The sequence below is a fragment of the Aedes albopictus genome, chromosome 2, assembly GCF_035046485.1.
Source record: "Aedes albopictus strain Foshan chromosome 2, AalbF5, whole genome shotgun sequence".
Taxonomy (NCBI): Eukaryota; Metazoa; Arthropoda; class Insecta; order Diptera; family Culicidae; genus Aedes; species Aedes albopictus.
The window spans coordinates 284,774,759-284,795,127 of NC_085137.1; the positions used below are offsets into that span (position 1 = coordinate 284,774,759).

Sequence of the window (20,369 nt, forward strand, 5' to 3'; positions counted from 1 at the left end):
TGATTTGAAAGGTGGATAATTCATTAAACAGTTTCATTTTCAATCATTTGCCCGTTGTGCACCCGCCAATCGGAAGACGAATACAGCTGCTGAAAGATAGTATTTGAGACGTGAAATTCAACCAAGCAGCAAAACAACACGGGACGGGACTGGCTCCGTCACGTTGGATACGAAACACGTTTCCCAGTCAATGGATGGAACCCGTTTTATTTCGCCAGAAGTTCTTCGTCGTAGCTACTAATAAACGCACATGTTCAGTGTGATGCACCCCACTAGGTTCAGGTTTCCAGTTTCTCGCCGGATCATTACTCCATGGTCCAATTAAGCTGGATTGGATATTGACACAAGCATGCGCCAATTCGAGAAGTCTCTTTCAGCTAAGGTGGTCAACGCGCTATAAGGATTTATACTTCTGTTTTCTGTGATTGCAAATGCCCAAGCATGATGTTAGAATGATTGTACGACATTTGTCAAAATCAATTTTTCGGAATGATTTTTGCCAGAAAACCATTGGCCAGAATAGATCATTTCCAGAAAATCATTTCCAAAATTAATCATTTGAAGGAAACCCGTTTGCCAGAATGGACTATTCCCCAAAATTTGATATTTTCTATAATTTCTTAGCTTTTCTACTGCCAAATCAAAGTACTATAGCAATTATCTTCAATGTTTAACTAGAACAACACTAAAGAAATTAAAGAGTTGAATACACAAAAAATATATCATCACATGACCCTATGGTTTGTTATTTATTGGAATGTAAATAAGCTGTTATTTTTTAAAGAAGCAATTATTTAGATAAAAAAAAGTTCAAGACCCTCTTCCATATTCACTCTGATACATTCCCTCAATGCTAGGTGATCAGTTCAAAGATCATTAGGCAGCAAGAGATTAGTCTGAATGGACATCAGGCTGAATAATTATTGGCTGAATTTATGTTAGATCAATCGGAAAATAGGCTTAAAACTACCTGTCTATTATTATAAAAATAAAACCGAATCTTGTATGGGAGTGGCAGTGAGACCGACAATAAGCCACTTAACAGTGCATGATTTGGGTTATAATATTCGGAGCAGGGTCGTGCAATTTCGAAAGGAAAACATGACGTGCGAAAGCTGTAGCAAATCGTTTCCCATACGAACGGACTGCTGTGATGCTTCATCTCTCACCCAACAACACACTCGTTCGCTGCTGCTACAGAAACAAGTGTGTATGAAACATGGAATGATACACTTGGATTTTCGTTTCATTTATGAGTCATTGAAATACTTCAACATGCTAAAAACACTATTTAAACCGCATTTTTCAATAGTGGTCACGCCAATAGAATGATAATTATGTTCTATGAAAGAGGATAACAAATTCGACCACTTAAATCCAATTAATCGGCGCCCGTATCCATTGAGAGACTAGCGCGCACCAGTGAGACACTAATGCTCTGCCGGGTGAAGCACAAGCAATGCGACCGGGTGGGAGACTACCGAGTGCTATGATGAGTGGAAAAGTTTTTTAAACGAAACGAGTGATTAGAAAAATGTATGAAACGGTTGGAGTGACTCATTCAAATGTTGCATGAAATTGTATCATTGAAACGAAATTGTACGTCCCTGATTCGGAGCCAAGATGTCCCGATCCTCATGACGCATTTTTATACGAAATTAAGTCCAAAAATTTGGATCCGTCATAAAATCTTATATGTCTTCCTTCCTAGGAAGTTGTGACGCATCTGCATGAATAGACGTAACGCCACGGGATGCAACAAATGCGTCATAAAACCTGGGACATCATGGCCGATGATTCTGCGCCAAAACAACTGGAAAGAAAAATCATTGATATAATATAGAAAAAATGTCGTTTGGCTACTTCATAATTCAATAATACAGTATACATGAAAAAAAAAACATATAACTGTGAATTTACAAACTAAGCTATGAAAGGCCCCGGTAAAGTAGATGAACATTAGAGCTACGAAAATTTACGGTAAAGACACGACGAGGATGACCAAAAAAATGTTTAAAATGTTTTTAGTCATTTATTTTTTATTTTTTTTTATTTAAATGGGTGAACAAAATGTTTGCCTATCAATCGATCTTCTTACAAAACTAAGTTCAAACTCTCTGCCGGAACGATTTGAGGGGGCAAACTACACATTAATATGTGTATATATATATGTGACATATATAGTCGTTTCTATACGGAATCAACATTGCTACAAAGATTCTGTAACTATATTGATGTACTAGATTCAGTAATCTAGTGAGAACATTTACCCCACTGTCGAGGTTTTTACAATGTTCCTTTCTGCAAGAAGCCCTAGTAGTTTATTGTTTATTCGAGTGCACCTCTCGAACTACTATGGAATAACAATTTTCCGACATCAAGAGGTTAGGAGATTCTTCTTCTTGCTGTTAATACAAATAATTATTCCAAAAGGTTCAAAAAAATTGTATCAAAACACCTAAAACACATTTTTATCTATAACATTGCCATAGCATGACGAAATCATTCCATTTTTTATTGACAAGTAACCAACCTGATTATGTGTCGAACCCATAGGGAAAGGTGGGGTAATATGCACCCCCTAAACAAACGTGGCCTATAGCTAAGATTAAGATGATTTTATAGGTGTCCTGCGTTTTGAAAGTTAGTTTACTTGACTAAGAGACGCCAACTTTTGGTCCGCGTAATATCAATTTTACCGAATCAAATTAACAATTTGAAAAAGTGTTATGTTTTGGGTGCTGAAAAACTGTTGGGGGCAAAACGCACCTTGAGACACGACCTCTGGTATTTTCCGCTTTGAATTCTAATAAAATACCGGGCGTCTCCATCTTACTTTTAACGGCAGCAAATGGAAGGAGTAGGAGGCGGATGGCAGTTAATAGGTTGATTCCATATAATCAGCGCGCAATTGCCTAAATTGCATTTGAAGCGCACGACAATCTTTCTAAATGTGGAAAATCGTAGTTTTCCACGCTATTCATTCGAATATTCTTTGCATGCTTGGGCTTGTCCGGCTCAATTTAACGTCTAGTTTACTTGCATTGAATGGAACTTCACTTATACACCCGATTCTTGATTTGCACGGATTTTTTTTTTGTACGGCCGTGCAAAAAAAAAATCCATACAAAAAAAATCCAAACTCTTATTTTTGCATGGTTTGTCGAGAAATCATATTCCTACTTTTTTACACGGTATGCATCTCCCGAGCAAACTTATGTGCCTCTGACAGATTTTGGGCCGCTGAATCCGAATCTGGGTTCAGATTTGCTCCAACACGTAAGAATTTTGAGCTATACCTCAATTTATAGGGCAAAATATGCGATTTTGGGCTTTTTTGACTGCCAGTCATCAATCATGGAAATATTTTTTTAGGCAATCAAAAGGTAGATTGGTCAATTAACATCTAAATAAACGACTCATGTAAAATTATTCGATTTCCCAATTGAATTTGATAGTTTTAAGCGATTTATGATAGGTACGATATTTCCCATACAAGTCACCTTCCAAAAGTTGCATGCAAGTTTACATACTAACACAAAATGCTTAAATCTATCATATTTGATTCGGTAAAACGAAATATTCTGCATAAGTTGTTAATTTAGATGTTAAGGAGTGTATCGGAAAGTAGTTGAAAATGTTCAGGATGCTCTATCTCGAAGCTGGGTTGGTCTTTTCATTTCGGTTCTTCTATAAAAGCTTCACAATATAATTAAGTTCAGAATAGTTTGGAAAAAAATTGGAAAATGTTTAGTATTATTGAAAATATGGTTAAATGAAAACACCTCACAAAATAAAAATCTGCACAAAATGCAATTTTATTAGGATTTTTCAACATTTCAAAAATCTGTACTGAATAAAATTTGTGCGATAAAAAATCTGGAAAATATTGATGCTTGTTAACAGGTATGTACACATAACATATCATTCAACGCCGACTTTCAAAATTCATATTTTCGATAGAAAAATCTCATATAAGGACTGTTCAATTTATAAAACGGACAACTTTACATGGCTATAAAAGGAAGACGCGTAGTTCAAATTCAACCACCCTTGTTTAGTTGTTCAGTACATCACCTCTCATTATAGAAATCATTTTTTGATCGAATAAAAATAGTTTTATTTTATAGAAAACCGGCCAGGTGTTAACTGAGGTGAATTTTTCGATTGCTGAAAATTGAAAATACATATAAAATTACTGTTTACATATGGTATATCGTGTTTAATACCAGAAAAGTATGTGCCATGCTGCAGCAGCATGAGTAATAAACATTCTGGCAAAATTTAAACTCAATCGGAAAATTAAGTGTTGAGATATTAAAGTCTCAAGTAAGATTCGATTTTTTTCAATAAAATTCAATTGTAAAGCAAAATGGGCATGAAAGTATTGAATAATCACTTTTTTTATGCATCCAGTCGAAAGTGGGAATAATGTGGTTTTAAATGCAGCAAACTGCTTCTTAATAGCATTACTGGTTCGGTTACTGTGCGCTATTGCAGACACAGTAATCAAAACGGTTTCGTTTTTTGAAGGTTCTTCCAAATAACAATGCAACCTAATGCATATTTTGCATAACAATGATGTTGGAAATAAAAACTTTGCATCCGATTATTATTAAACAAGGTGTACAATAACATAGAACCAACTTTGTTGAAAAAAAAAATAATAACAAGATTCGCTAGAGTCGAAAATCTGCATCAATGGAGCAAAAAGTATGATTTTTTTTAATATGACCATCTTTATGGATTATTTTTTTGATGAAAAATGCAATTATATATATTTTTTCTTCTGTATCATTCAGAGAGCAGCATTCTACTACACTGGACAAATTTCTAGCCGAATCCATGATGTAATTGCAACACAGGACTTAAATGAACATTTTTTGAATATTTTCTATGAAAATAAATCAACTTACTATATCAAGCCGGAGACTGCTTGGTGCATTATTACTGACCAACTATTGAGCTTTACCTTTAGTAGAATAGTATAAGATTCCAATGTATTGAAAACTTCATGAAAATATACATGTTAAGTATGTGGAAAGTTATGTAGAATTTTGAGTAATGGGTTTTTATTGATGTTTTACGAAAACCGCTTTAGTTACACAATAAAGAACATTTTGCTTAATGTTATATTTTTCCTACAGTTGAGAATAGCTATAGAAAGTTATGCAAAAAACTGATGATGATTTTATTGAAAAATAAAAAACATATCGCACCAGCAAGTTGTCCGTTTTATAAATTGAACAGTCCTTATCTACAAAATGGTCCACTCCAAAAAACGTCTATTTTTTGGTCAAACTTTTAAGGTTTGCTTTTAATATCTTAAAAGGTTATAAAATTCCATTCCTTGCTCTAACTTACTCGTCCATAAATTAAAAAACATACCCTATTTGAAAAAAAATGCGAATTTTTCATTTTATGTATTTTTTATTTGCGTAAACATGATTTAGAGGAGCATAAAAAAGGGGCTCCTAAAAAATGGCCTTTTTTCATTTTTAGGAATTGCGCTTAAATGCAGTGGAGATTTTTCTTGAAAAAGAAAATTTGCCTATATCATGGGGATTCTAGAGCTTATTATATTTGCAAAAAAAAAACTTAACAATTTTCGAACATTATCAAACTTTTTTCACAATTTCAATTTTTAAGAAGGTGTGCAAAAATTTAAAAACATGTGTTCAGTAATCTAGGTTTAAAACCCAGTTAAAAGAACATTTTTAGAAAATCATAAAAGCCATTTCTTTTTTCAAGGATTTATACAGTATCTCCAAAAATAAAATTACTTAAAAGTTGTATTAAACTATTTTTAAGGCTATTGTAAACATTTTCAACTACTTTACGATACACTCCTTAATTGACCAATTTACCTTTTGATTACTTAAAAAAAATATGTCCATGCTTAATGGCTGGCAGTTAAAAAAGCCCAAAATCGCAAATTTTGCCCTATAAATTGGGGTATAGCTCAAAATTGTGACGTGCTGGAAAAAATCTGAGCCCGGATTCGGATTCAGCGGCCCAAAATTTGTCAGAGACACATAAGTTTGCTCTTGAGACAGACCAAAAGTTAATTTTTGTTTCGCTGTGTAATGAAACAGCATGAGGGCGTTTTGCCCCGGGGTGCGTATTATCCCAGGTTACCGTACAGATTTGTTTGGGTTCTTAACTCGTGCGCAAAGAAAGACCCACTACGAACTTTTGCCCCGTGCGAACTATTGCACCGCATTACTCTACGTGGAATTGCCGATCTCTAAACTTCATTGTGAGCACACGTATACTGTAACGAAACGGTCTCGGTATGAAATAAGAAGCACTTTGAACTGACGTTTTTAACTGATTTATTAACAGATTGGAGTGTACAATTAAGCGATGGCCGATCTATTCACGGTTCAAACTAACACTGAAAATGACAAATAATGATCGCTTGACAATATCCCAAGCTCTCACGAAAATCGTGAACTTCTGTCAACGACCAAAATTTTTGAAGCATAATTTAACGCTGATTTCGAAACCGTGCTTCAAAAAATTTAAATTTCCAAAAAAATATGAAGAAATGTATTTTTTTTCAATAAGAAAAAAAAACAATTTAAAAATTCTTTCTTAACGTTTATTTGACATATTATATGTGGGTGAGTTACAGTAAAAAAATCAGCTCAATCGGAGCATTGATTACGGAGAATAAGATGTGTGAAGTGAGCGACTTTGCTTGAAAATAGAACAAAAATCGATTTCAAATCATCAACCTTGTATGGAAAGTCGAAAAAATTTCCGCTCTACTGTAATTTTTTTCCTTCGCGTTTTCGAACTCAGGGCATGATTCTACACCAAAAACGATCATCAGCTTACCGAGTTCAAAAATGCTGTAAACTAGTGTTATTTGTCCAACAAGTAATGACAGTTCGTGTAGCAGATACGCTAGGTAATCCTCAGCTCCCCAAACGACGGTTTCTTTGAAGTTTTGTTGTTTCTCGCTAAATCCTCTTCGATCAAGAAGTCGTAAAACGTTTCAATTCTGTTGGCATGGCGCAGGTCCTCTCGGATGTGTTTTGGAAAGTGTTCGGCTAACAGAGATAGGATTTCACGTTCCGTAGGCGGCAACGTCATGTATCTTGCTTTACTTAGCATCCTCGCAAAATACGTGCTCATTTTGGAAGTTAAACCCTTTTGCTCATAAGTTCCATGGTGGAGCAGATTTTTGAATTCTCGTTGACGACGATTTACCCAAAACTGCTTCAGGAAAAGCATTTTGAAGAGATCCCAACTAACAAATTTGTAAGAATACATCCGATACCAAGTCTTAGGTAATCCAGACAAGCAATCATATACCATGGTGATCATCCAGCTATCAGTGGCTCCAGCATTTTGGACACGTGAATATTTTTCATACCGTTCCAAAAACTCCGCTGCTGTGAAAAAGTCACTGTTTGAAGTAAACCACGACTTTTGAATGTTATTGGTCGTAATCGTGATATCTGCCCTTGCAACTGGTACATGTATATTCTCTCTCCCTTTTTGTTCTAGGCGTGGTACAGAATCCAGTGTGACTGTGGATGGCTGAGGTAGCTGCATTGACTGTGGCGAACAAACACTGCTATTGTTTCCACCATCGGCATCCTCCTCGGGTGTTGTCTGTTGGAGCAGTTCGACACTGAAGATATTCTTGAGTATAGCTTCTAACTTTATAACAATCCGCTCTAGCCGACATAACCGTTGCTCAAGATCAATAACTTTCTGGTCCATTTTCGATTAACTTCGGTGGGAAGTATATCCCGGTTGAGCCCCCAGATGTAACGAAACGGTCTCGGTATGAAATAAGAAGCACTTTGAACTGACGTTTTTAACTGATTTATTAACAGATTGGAGTGTACAATTAAGCGGTGACCGATCTATTCACGGTTCAAACCAACACTGAAAATGACAAACAATGATAGCTTGACAATATCCCAAGCTCTCAGGTGAACCGTTACAATACTTGCCGATCTACTGAAAGTTTCGCGGGTTCAGCATCATAGCACTGCATGAGGTGTGTTGGACAGGATTCATGGTGCGAAAGTTTAGAAGTTATCATACCATCTACCAGAGTTGCGGCAACACACGCGAGCTGAGAACAGCTTTCATCGTGATGGGTGATATGCAGAGGCGCGTGATCGGTTGGTGGCCGATCGACAAAAGAATGTGCAGGTTGAGAATCAAGGGCCGATTCTTCAACTTCAACATGATAAACGTGCACAACCCACACTCTGGAAGCACTGATGACGACAAGGACGCATTTTACGCGCAGCTCCAACGCAAGTACGCCCGCTGCCCAAACCACGACGTCAAGATCATCATAGGAGATCTAAACGCTCAGTGCCTACCAGCAGAAAAACCGAAACTACCTGTGACTCATTGATTTCGCCGCCTCCAAAAATACGGCCATACCATTCCTTTTTCCAACGCTGTCTCCCTTATGGTTACACCTGGAGAACACCACAGAAGACGAAATCGCAAATCGACCACGTTCTGATTGACGGACGGCACTTCTCCGACATTATCGATGTCAGAACCTATCGTGGCGCCAACATCGACCCCGACCATTACTTACCTAGTGATGATCAAACTGCGCCCAAAACCCCGGCGTTCGCCACGGTACAACCTAGAGCGACTAAAACAACCGGTTGTCGCCTCAGCATACGCGCAGAATCTCGAGGCCGCGTTGCCAGACGAGGGCGAGCTCGATGAGGCCCCTCTAGAGGACTGCTGGAGTATAGTGAAAGCAGCCGTCAATAACGCAGCCGAGAACACCATCAGGTACGTGGAACGAAATCAACGGAACTAATGGTTCGACGAAGCGTGCACGACGGTTTTGAAGGTGAAGAACACAACGCGGGCGGTAATGCTGCAGCAAGAGACTCGACAGAACGTGGAACGTTACAAACAGAAGCAGAAACAGCAGACCCGCCTGTTTCGGGAGAAAAAGCGCCACCTGGAAAAAGTGGAGTGCGAAAAAATGGAACTGCTGTGCCGTTCCCAAGAAACACGGAAGTGCTACCAGAAGCTCAACACATCCCGCTACGGCTTCGTGCCGCGAGCCGAAATATGCAGGGATAAAGACGGAGGCCTTTTGACGGACGGACGTGAGGTGATCGAAAGGTGGAAGCAGCACTTCGATCAGCACCTGAATGGCGTGGAGAACGTAGGCACGGGAAATCATGGAAACGAAAAAAAAAACTGGCGTCGTCGTTTGCGCAGGATGGAAATGAAAAAATTCCCACGCTGAGGGATGTTAAGGATGCCATTCATCGGCGCAAAACCAACAAAGCAGCTGGTAAGGATGGTATCGCAGCTGAACTCATCAAGATGGGCCCAGAAAAGTTGGCCACCTGTCTGCACCGGTTGATAGTCAGGATCTGGGAAACAGCTACTAAAGGAATGGAAGGAACAAGTAATCTGTCCCATTCACAAGAATGCGAGAGCTTCATAGTGATTACTATTTTGAATGCTGCCTAAAAGTGATAGCCCAGATCATCTTCCGTCGTCTGTCACCTAAAAAGAATGAGCTCGTGGTAAGTTATCAGGCCGGCTTCATCGACAGCCGATCGACAACGAACTAAATCTTCACTGAACGGCAAATCCTCCAGAAATGCCGTGAATACCAGGTCCCAACGCATCACCAGTTTAACGACTTCAAAGTGGCATACGACAGTATCGACCGTACAAAGCTATGGAGAATCATTGATAAAAACGGCTTTCCTAGGAAACTGACTAGACAGATTAAAACAACGATGGACGGTATGCAAAACTGCGTAAGGCTTTCGGGTGAGCTATCCAGTTCATTTTTGCTGATATTGTTCCTGCAGTTTCATTTATTTTTAGAAATGAACAGAGCACGTAATATTACATGCTTAATGAAATACAATGTTGCAATATTATGTTAATCAAAACAGACATGCATCCATTCAATTAACAAATGAGAACTTAAAACTCAAGTATCATTCTGACTGTGGGATAGTAGTACTTACAGACACAGGGCACCAATTAATCTCGCATGCTATCTCGGAAATTTATTTCTGCAAAATAAGTACGTGCAAGCACTGGACAACTGATTCCACATAAAACCGACCAGAGCAAGAATTCAAACAACCATTACACCTGGCAGTGGACTTGTCACAGGGACCCCGATCACGACCACCAGCCAGCACAGAAAATCGGGCACACTGTCTTCATTAGGACAGTGCCGGCCATACCTGCTGTGGTAGGTAAACCTACATAAAGGTTTCAGACGAAACTCGTCACATGCTCGCACAGGTTGGAGCAACAGCATTTGTAGCCGACAGTCACAGCCGTGTAGCCTGTGCCTTTGTGGTCTCGATCCCATGAATGCTTAGAGTAACACCTCTTAGGAAATTTAATTATATATGATGTTGGCTCATAAATATGCCGCAACAGAATGTTTACACAGACACACAGTGTTGGGCCGAGTTCATTTTCGTTGTGGCTTTGGCTCGTTGCATATTCATTTTATTTGCCCTAGTCAACTGCCGACTCCCGCTATCTCCCCCCCCCTGCTGTTGTACATACGTATGTTGGTAACCGCATACATACCAACAGGGCACATATGCACAAGCGTAAGGTGTGTTCCCCGGTATGTTATCATCACAAATTTTATGCTCGGTAAGCATAATTTACTGCCGGCGCACCGACAGCCTACAGATAAGGGCAAGGTGCCAAGAGGTACGAGGATGGGTTGGGCGGGTGAAACGTTGCAAATGTATGAACACCACCGCCTTATATAGGTCAAACTTGCACAGCAGTACGGTTCCATCCCCTTTCTTAGGCGGATGACATGGATGATAAATTTCAAAAGCGAGATAAAACTGCCGTAACCGATACGAGAAAGTTAAAGGTAATTTAATTTAGCTGAATCTTTCAAACACGGTTGTAAATTGTGATTATGATAAGAAAGGTTCATGTCTTTAAATGCTTCAAACGTATTTGTGGTGTGCTGAACTCCAAAGTGCACCATATTTTCAACGATCATTTTAAATTCCTGTGACGATTATTCACTGAACATTACAGGAAGTACTGGTCTTGCTTGTCTACCAAATAGTATAAGGTAAATTTCTACAGGACAAGAGACGAACCAGCCAAGGGCTGAAAGTCTCTCAAATAAAGATAAATCAATCAATCAATTCTACAGGACAACCGTGGTCAAAGGCTACGCTCCATATAAATTTCAAAAACTGTGTGTGGATAAATGTCGCTTTCTTTGAAATTCGTAAAGAATTCTGGATTTAATCCAGGCAATTTCTTGAAATTGCTTTTGAAAACTTTTTGGCATTTGATTTTGGGGATTGCATGTTTAAAACTGAAAAAGCACGTTTGACAAAACTAACCAATAAAAAAAAAATAAGGATAGGTATCCGAATCGTACATTCCTATATACATCGATGTGCTTGATATCAGTGCTTTTTCTGTTTTGGAAATTAAGCGATTTTCAATTGATCGATCCTTTAGAAGTTTCATCTGGGGTTTTCACAGACATTCCTCCAATTTTTCGGAAAATCTACCAGGAGTGGTCATAAATAATAAATAACATAAATGTGAAAGTGCCCGTAGAACACCAACCTAAGAAGCTGGAGTTGTACCAGTACTCTTGTTCGGGAATTTCTCCAGGATCTTCTCCTATGAATCTAGCAGGAGGTTTCTTGGGTTCCTGGATTCCACGGGATTACTCCTGGGAGTTCCTCCTCTAGGAGCCACCCTGTAGTTCCAATTAACGCTCAGGAATTAACTCATGAGCACCAAACGAATAAACGACCCAGTCGATGAAAAAGCATTCGATCAAATGGTCTATAGTCATTATTACACATGCCACTGACTGCCAAAGTGAATTTCAGCTACTGCACAGTCCATCGTTGGTGATTTCACCTCTATTTACGTTACTCTATACCATCAGCACAATGCACCTAAATACCAACATATGTATGTAGTCATAATCACCCGTTCGTTCACTCCGCTGCAGGAATGTAACTACCTTTGGTGGCTTATCTCGTTCCATAAACTTTCGACGACTCCACGCTCGGTTGGCTCCTCCGCTTCAGCCATTCACCGTCGCGTCGGTTCGTTTATCATTTGCCCGTAGCACCTGCTCACGTGAAATTGGATTAGTGGGTGACAGAAGCCTTAATTCCGGACCGCTACTTATCGGGCGATGCGAGCCGGTCCAATCGGTATCACTTGTTTTGCCTTTCTCACGCATATGACGTGCTCTATCGATTGCCACACATCCAACTAGCCCTGGCAACGGAAGTCTGTACAATCATATGGCAGTGAGTAAGATTTCTTTTTATCATTTCGCAATTTGTGCACTACTCACGAGTCAATTTTATGCTTCGCGTTGCATTCATTTTATTATGGCGGCTGCCATGTGGCGACTCTTTTGATCGACTTGCAGAACAGAGGTTCCCCAATATTTTATTTGAATCGATAAGTTGATGAATGCTCAATATTTCTATTGGTATGATAATGGAAAGACAATTTCCAATATAATTTGAAAAGTAGTTTTTTTTTGTTTCTTTGTGTTGAGAAACGTTTTGCTGGAGTTATTGGTAAAGTAAAATACGATTCGAATCCCAATTACTTCAATCATCAATTAAGGATGCTTTTAAAAAATCTAACGCAGTCTCAATTATGTTGTCAGAAAAAAGTGCGCTGACCATATATGTATGTGTCTGAGTCCATTTCGTGGTTTTAATCTGATCAGCCCTACGAGTGAGCCGCATACCTGGCAAGTGCACCTACATGTTTGGGCGGCAAAGCAAATTGGACGGCTTGCTTGCTTGTGGACCGATGAAGCAAGATTAATTACATGCCTTCATGAACTTGCAGTACACTGTACTTGTGTGCGTTGGCCGCTTCTGCTGGATGCGGCGTATGCTGCCAGGAATGGATAAACTGCTGACTGGTGGTTGTTGGCTGGGGATATACCTACAACCGGCTGTATAGGTACAGGCGGCTGACGGTTATTGACTTTATGCGCTGTCATGCAAAATGTCATGATATCGTGGGGCGCATCGGACGTAGATTGATTTTTACGCACCACTGAGCACATCGACACACTCGGCGTGCAGATAGGACCGTACAGGTGAATGGATGGCGTCTCTTGACCCCTTTTAGAGCCCCCTTCACAGCATATGATGGAATTCGGTGGATCCAGTTTAGACCGGGTGATACATAGTCATCGTCGTATAGTGCCACCGTTCCATGCAACGACGGATACAGTTAGAAGTAGGAGTGCAAAAAACTATGTGTATGGAAATAAACATCGTAAACGATCGTAAAAGGTGATGCCTTGGGCTTCGCATCAACTCATGATTAGTGCACCCGGAGGCAGTAATTGATCAAGAAGGTGATGTTTTGGCAATCTCTTAGCGCAGCGTGACCTATAGAAATGACGTAGGGATCGCGTGTTGCTGTCAGAAACGATGTAGTTCGATGCTTTGTTTGGTAAAACTGCTGGAATGTTTTACGAGCCACTTCAAATCTGAAGGCCACAAAAGTTAGAGAATGGGACATCAGTGTTGACCTTGAGTTCTAGTCTCATACATTTAAAAACAGAGTCATTAGTGATCCGGCAGACTTAGTGTGTTGGAATACGACATAGAAATTAAATTTTGGGGCAACTGAGTTTAAGAAATAATTTTCATGAACATATAGCAATCAATGTTGAAATTGTCATTAAGTTTTTCGTTGAATTCCTGTGTGGTAAAATTTTAATAAGGATTCCAGGAAAAACTTTAAACAGAAATATATTGATTGTTAAAAAAAAAACAAAAATGGATGGCAGACAAATCTTTTAAAGACATTTGTGATGAATGCTCGGAATGAAGTTTTGGCGAGATTCACAGTACATGTAGTTAATTGTACAACACTTCTAACACAAACAAACAGACGTAACACTTCAAACATTTTTCGTTTCAAATCATAGTCACGGAAACATGTTCGCCCAATGCTAAATGACTGAGTTTGACCAACCATCAACTAGGTGGCGGTTGAGGGCGAACGTCAAGCTCGAACAAAAACGATGCAAACGCCACGGATGGCTGGTTGACCAACTATCAAATTTTTAAATACACCGTTAAATCAATGTACAATGGGAATTATCAGAGCGTAACGTCTGTTTGTCTGTGCTTCTAAGCTAATATTTAAGTTATGGATGGCAGTTAGAAGGAATTCCGAATAATCCAGTGGAATTTGTCGAAAACTCTCTAATTTACCATTGGGAGGTGAATTCTTGTTGAATTAATGAACAAACTTCAAAAATGAGCAAGAAACTGTGATCCCTATCTGGATGAATTCTTTGAGAAATTGATTGGTTTTATACAAAAACACTGAAAACATTCTGTGAGTAGCCGTTAAGTGGGAAGATCATCTTGGAATGGTGCGTCACGGCGCATAATCTACCACATTAAATTTTGATCTTGCTATTTTCCGAACAAATGTAGCCAGGCTCTCGTAGAAACATTCCAGGATCCAGATTTGATGTAGATTTTTTTTTCTGTGTATCTGTTTGTGTGTTTAGTGGTTACTGATAATGAACTTTTTGTTTCAGGAGGATTCAGTTAAGTTTATCATATGATGTAGGAATTATCGTAAGGTATATAACCGTTGCAAGCATTTCACGAATAGCTTGTTCTAGAAAATATTATAGATTTTCAGTCAGCCAGTTCTGCTGCGATCAAGATGGAAAACAAACAAAGCTGCCTAAATAAAACTCTATGAGAAAAGGTGGAAAATATTTGAGGAGTTCTAGGTTATTTTTGTTTTCTCAGGAGAACTATAGCCTGAATTCAATCAAAAATGTGATGGTAATCTTGGAGCATAGTTTCAGTTAGTTCAAAGTGAAATATTAGACGCAGTAAAGAAATTTCAAGAAATAAAAGTCCAAAATTGTCTGAATGCAGTGCGTTTCGGAACACACTTAAAAGAAATGTTTAAAGTTTTCATGAACAAATTTTAAAGCGTTGTCCACTTAGAGGATTCTAAGTATATTTTATGGTGAAGCTCTCAATCAATAATGCTCATTTTTACCAGAACTCGGCTTATGCGGCAGCGGCGTGTCAAAAGCAATTTCAGATTACAGACAAGAGAAGGACTGAAACCTTGCACAAACACGTTGACATTTGAACGTAGTCAGGCACGACAGTTGCGAAAAATGTCCAAATATATTGCGAATCTCCAAAACCACTGGTGTCTTTTTCTTCTTTTTTTTTCTTTATGGCTCTACGTCCCCACTGCGACTTGGCCTGCCTCGCTTCAACTTAGTGTTCTTTGGGCACAGCCACAGTTATTAATTGAAGGGCTTTCTTTGCCTGCCATTGCAAGAATTTGTATATTGTGAGGCAAGTACAATGATACACTATGCTCAGGGAGTTGAAAAAACTTTCCCGATCGGAACGAAAATCGAACCCGCCGCCTCCGGATTGGCGATCCATAACCTTAATCACTAGGTTAGCTGGAGACCTCTAGAAAAACCGCTGATATACGTTTGTGAATAAATGTGCTTTGAATCCATGATTTGACGAGATGTTTAAGAACTGGTCATGGTTTCTTGCATTACAGGACGACGATTCCGAATTTGTACATGAATAAAAGTGAAGATTTGGACTGTTTTGGTGAGCTGTCAGCTCCCTGAAGCGATATAAAGATGGAATCATCAACAAAACCGTTCAAGTGTATAAAAGCTATGTGTCGAAAAGATGTCCAGTAAAAACGAAACACTTGACACAGATGTAGGATGACAGGGATCTATCTATGAAACTTTTCGGCATTCCTCTCGATAATTCTCCATGGTTTCATCTTGTAATTCCTCCGAAGAATCCTGTTGGAATTCGTGCCAGAGTTCCTCCAGGAGTTTCTCCCGGTATTCTAATCAGGATTCTTCGTAGGATCCCTTTTAGGGGTGCTTCAAGAATTCTTTCAGAGATCTCTCCAGGAATTCTTTCGAGCATTTCTCCTGGGATTCTTTCCGATATTTCTTAATTGATTTCTCATGGGATTCTTTAAAAATTTCTTAGAGATATATCACAGGTTTCCATAAAGGATTCCTTAGGGATTTCTACATTGACTTTGACTGGCATTTTCGGGATTTGTTTCGGCATTTTTTTCTTGATTACTTCAACTATTTCCTTCAACATTCCTTTCGGGATTCTTTCCAGGATTCCTCCATTGGTCGTTCCCGTGTTTTCTTTAGGGATAATTTCTGTAATTATTTCATGATTTGTTAAGGATTCTGTGATCTTGTCAAGGATTTCCTCCCGGGATTCCTTCATAGTTATTTCCTACATTCTATTAGGGATTCTTCCCGGAATTTCTTCATTGATTTTTCCTAGGTTTCTATCCCGAGATTAGTTCAGGAATTCATTTAATGATTTCTCAGGGATTCAGTTATTGAATGTCCCAATCGAAACGTTACACAGATCGAAGGAAGGGTGATAAATTCTGTGACGTGTGATGCACACAATTGGAGCGTGGGATATAACAGAAGTTTACATGACATATCATGTAAAAGTCATGAAATATCAAGCAAACTTCCATTATATGTCATGTAGTTCAGCATGACTTCCAGTGTTAACATGACAAATAACACAAATTTACATGGTATATCATATAAACCGTCACAACACTAAGTGTACATGACTAAAATGAAGTTTACATGCCGTGTAAATCTCATTATTTTTATCTGTGTGGAAGAAAAAGTGAAACAAACGAAATAACTGGCTCTTCATCTTAAATTTATGTTTTAAAAAGACCCAGCATAGAGAATGCTTTGGCAGCCACTGAAGCGATGTGTTCTGAAAGCCGTAGTTTTCAGTTGTGTTGATAATGATCCCCAAATCCTCCACCGAAATCACCCGAACCAGGATTCTTGATACCATCATATTATCGAACGTCGCCCGAAAGCGCATACGATCAAAACAATTTACACAACACTTGTAGAAGTTACCACTGTAGCCACTGCGATCAGTATTTACAGTACATATAAAACGCCAAAACTAGGAGTTCTGTATCTCAGCTTCTAGTGAACAGGTTGATTTCAAATTTTAGCTGGACACTCTTAATAACTTGAAATTTTACTTGTCAAGAACTTAAACTGTTCCATGCAAGATTTTGTAAGTTATCGCAAATCTTTTATTTAGAGAAAAATCGAAAAAAAATGATTTTGGAGTAATTTTGAAATTTCAATATTTAGACAAATATGTTCTTCTGAAAAGTTGATGAGCCTAACGAAACACACAACTTTACTGAAGAAACCGTTTATCGTTTTCAATATTTACAATTTAAAAATAGAAATTTAGCTGTTTTCATGGACATACGAATTTTGCGATATTTCAAAAGTTTTGCTCAGAAATATTTTCTTTTTTTCACAGATCATATTCCAAATATGCGAACAAAAATGTTCAGACAAAATTTGAAATTATTCGGTGCATTAAAAGCTGTGATTTTACTTCCCAAACATGAGCATTTTGTATGAAAAACAGCAAATAATGCGCACTTTGTTCTGTCCAGTACTGTAGATCTTTTGTGGCAATATCCGTATCCTTTGTATTTAGTGCATGATGTACTACTCCATTGTCATTGAGAGGCAATGAAGTATCGATTTCTGTACAGATTTGTTTTGTTAACTCAGGGATTCAACAAATAGAATGCAATAAAAAGGTTTCGTTTTCATAGCTATTTAAATCACAGTAAAAGTGCGTTCATAATCAAACACAATCGCTTTGATTTCAGAGAAAATCAAAACGGTGGTACTGATATTTATCCATGCATCAGAACTATAGCCCCATCTATGTCCTGCTTCTAGTTTAGTCCCAGGACAACAAAGAAAAACTCGGGACTTTATGCTATTTGCAAAGCTATGTGAAATTAGAGAATGTGTTATGCAATAAGAATTCATGTGAGTCCTTGAATTACCAGAACTGAACAGTCCTAATTAATACGCAATTAGATATGCGAAGCATGTTTGTTTTCCCAACATCAAGTGTAGTCTCGGGTAGTCCGCAGCAAGGCAGAATAAATGCAATTTTAGAAACTGTAGCAAGGACTTTGTACCATGAATCTTTATTACCAAAACACATTATCCCAACTTGACAAACCAGATGTCACTAGGGTTCGATTTGGTAGATCATTTACCGTAACGCAACACGAAAACGTGATCCACCTACGTTACGGGCTCCGTCAAAGATCGAGCATCTTTTATACCCCCTCAAGCATTAATTCATCAGCATGGATCGTCTGACATCTTGGATTAGGGTACCATGTCTGTTAAACTTTTTCCCCGGAACAGGTGGTCCACAATGTTATTCTTAGGAAATTGAGACAACAGTTGTCAGTTACTGATACCGACACTACACATAGCTATTCAGGCTGATCAAGCAAAAAAGTTGACATTGATACTTATCTTCTAAACGAGCCCGAATATCTGGCAACATTCGAATTGCATCATTTTTACAGCGCATCTATAAAATATGCACAAAAAAAATGACAACAAAAAATCAGGTACTGGTTCAACAATTGGCGGTTTACCCTAGTCAAGTTTTACCATGGCAATGATAGCGTAAACAAATACAACAAACATATAAACATACATGGCAATTGCAAGCAAAGCTATATATAATTTACAAATGCATTCCAGTGAAACGAGCTACTTTGGGATTCTTAATCTTAAATGCTACTTTTTACTCATCGAAACATGCACGCTGGACTTAATCCCACCCTCGCGAAAAAAAAAAGCATTCGGCGTTGGTGCCTGATATGTTATCAGTAAACGGAACGGTAATTGTTTCCACTGAGCGTTTGATCTCTCAGACAATTAGGAAATCTACTGTCGCGCCAGTGACAGTATAATAAATACCGAAGAGGCGGAATCGAAGAATACATTTCAGTTCTCTTGCTGATAGTCGCCCGAAATGCTTTGAAACTTGCACAATGAGAATGATTATGGCCACAAACAGTTGACCATTCTGTAGATTAGTTGTGAAACTTTCATTGGTTTTGAGGCAATCCATGGAACTGCAATCAATAAAATGTGCAGTCAGTCCACGCTAAGCATAACTAAGCTAAGCTGATAGTTACTCGAAATGCTTCTCAAAAAAGAGGTTCACGTTTATTCGTAGAATAACTTTCTCTGGAAGAAATCCTCATTCTCAAACAACGAAACAAACAAAAAACAAGCGGGGTTTTTTTTATCCTAATATAAGGATATCTTTTACTGCTTACTAACTTATTCTTATATTGGAATCGGTGGTGGAGTACATGAGGTCTCGGTGCTTCATTTACCGTTATTATCAAAAAAAAAAAAAATATACCATCAAAACCTGAAACGCCATTCTCCTTCTTCATCATTCCTACACCTCTGGACAATTTTTTTAAAAAATCGTTAGACGAAATTTTGAGTTACGTCCTTTTAAAGGGCCTAACCCCTAAAAAATCAGGGTTTCTATAGAAAAACATCATATTTCATAAGAGAAGCATGTTTCTGCCATCAAAATTTGAAATGCCATTCTCTTTCTTTATCATTTCTACACCTCTGGACAAATTTTGAAAATAATAGTTAGACGAATTTTTGAGTTACGCCCTTTTAAAAGGCCTAACCCCTAAAAAATGAGGGTTTCTATAGAAAAACATCATATTTCATAACAGAAGCATGCTTCTGCCAACAAAATTTGAAACGCCATTCTCTTTCTTTATCATTCCTACACCTCTGAATAAATTTTAAAAATAATCGTTAGACGAAATTTTGAGTTATGCCCTTTTAAAGGCCCTTTAAAAGGGCGTAACTCAAAATGTCGTCTAACGATTATTTTAAAAATTTATCCAGAGGTGTAGGAATGATAAAGAAAAAGAATGGCGTTTTAAATTTTGTTGGCAGAAGCATGCTTCTTTTATGAAATATGATGTTTTTATATAGAAACCCTCATTTTTTAGGGGTTAGGCCCTTTAAAAGGGCGTAACTCAAAATTTCGTCTAACGATTTTTTTTTAATTTGTCCAGAGGTGTAGGAATGATGAAGAAAGAGAATGGCGTTTCAGGTTTTGATGGTATATTTTTGTTGATAACGGTAAATGAAGCACCGTGCGAGGTATTTCTAGCAGTTCCTAGAAAAATCTATGGTAACATTTCTTGTATAATTCGTAGTTTATAGTGAGTTCACCAGTTATAATATACGGGAACATTGTTGTTCATTAATAAGATTTTCTTGGATAACTGAAAGTGCAGAACAATATTTCAAGCTAAATTCTTGATGAACGGTTTGAAAAAAAAAAACAATTTCCGTAGAAGTTTCAGTATTAATTTGAGAAAATTTTATTTGAATATTTTGAATATTCTCT

At 38.1% G+C, this 20,369-nt stretch overlaps 1 protein-coding gene across 5 annotated transcripts in view; it reads right to left on the minus strand.

The window, feature by feature from the left end:
* LOC109416692 (uncharacterized) overlaps positions 1 to 20,369 on the minus strand; it is a 215,140-nt gene that overhangs the window by 133,437 nt on the left and 61,334 nt on the right. The gene's annotated exons all lie outside the window — the stretch shown is intronic.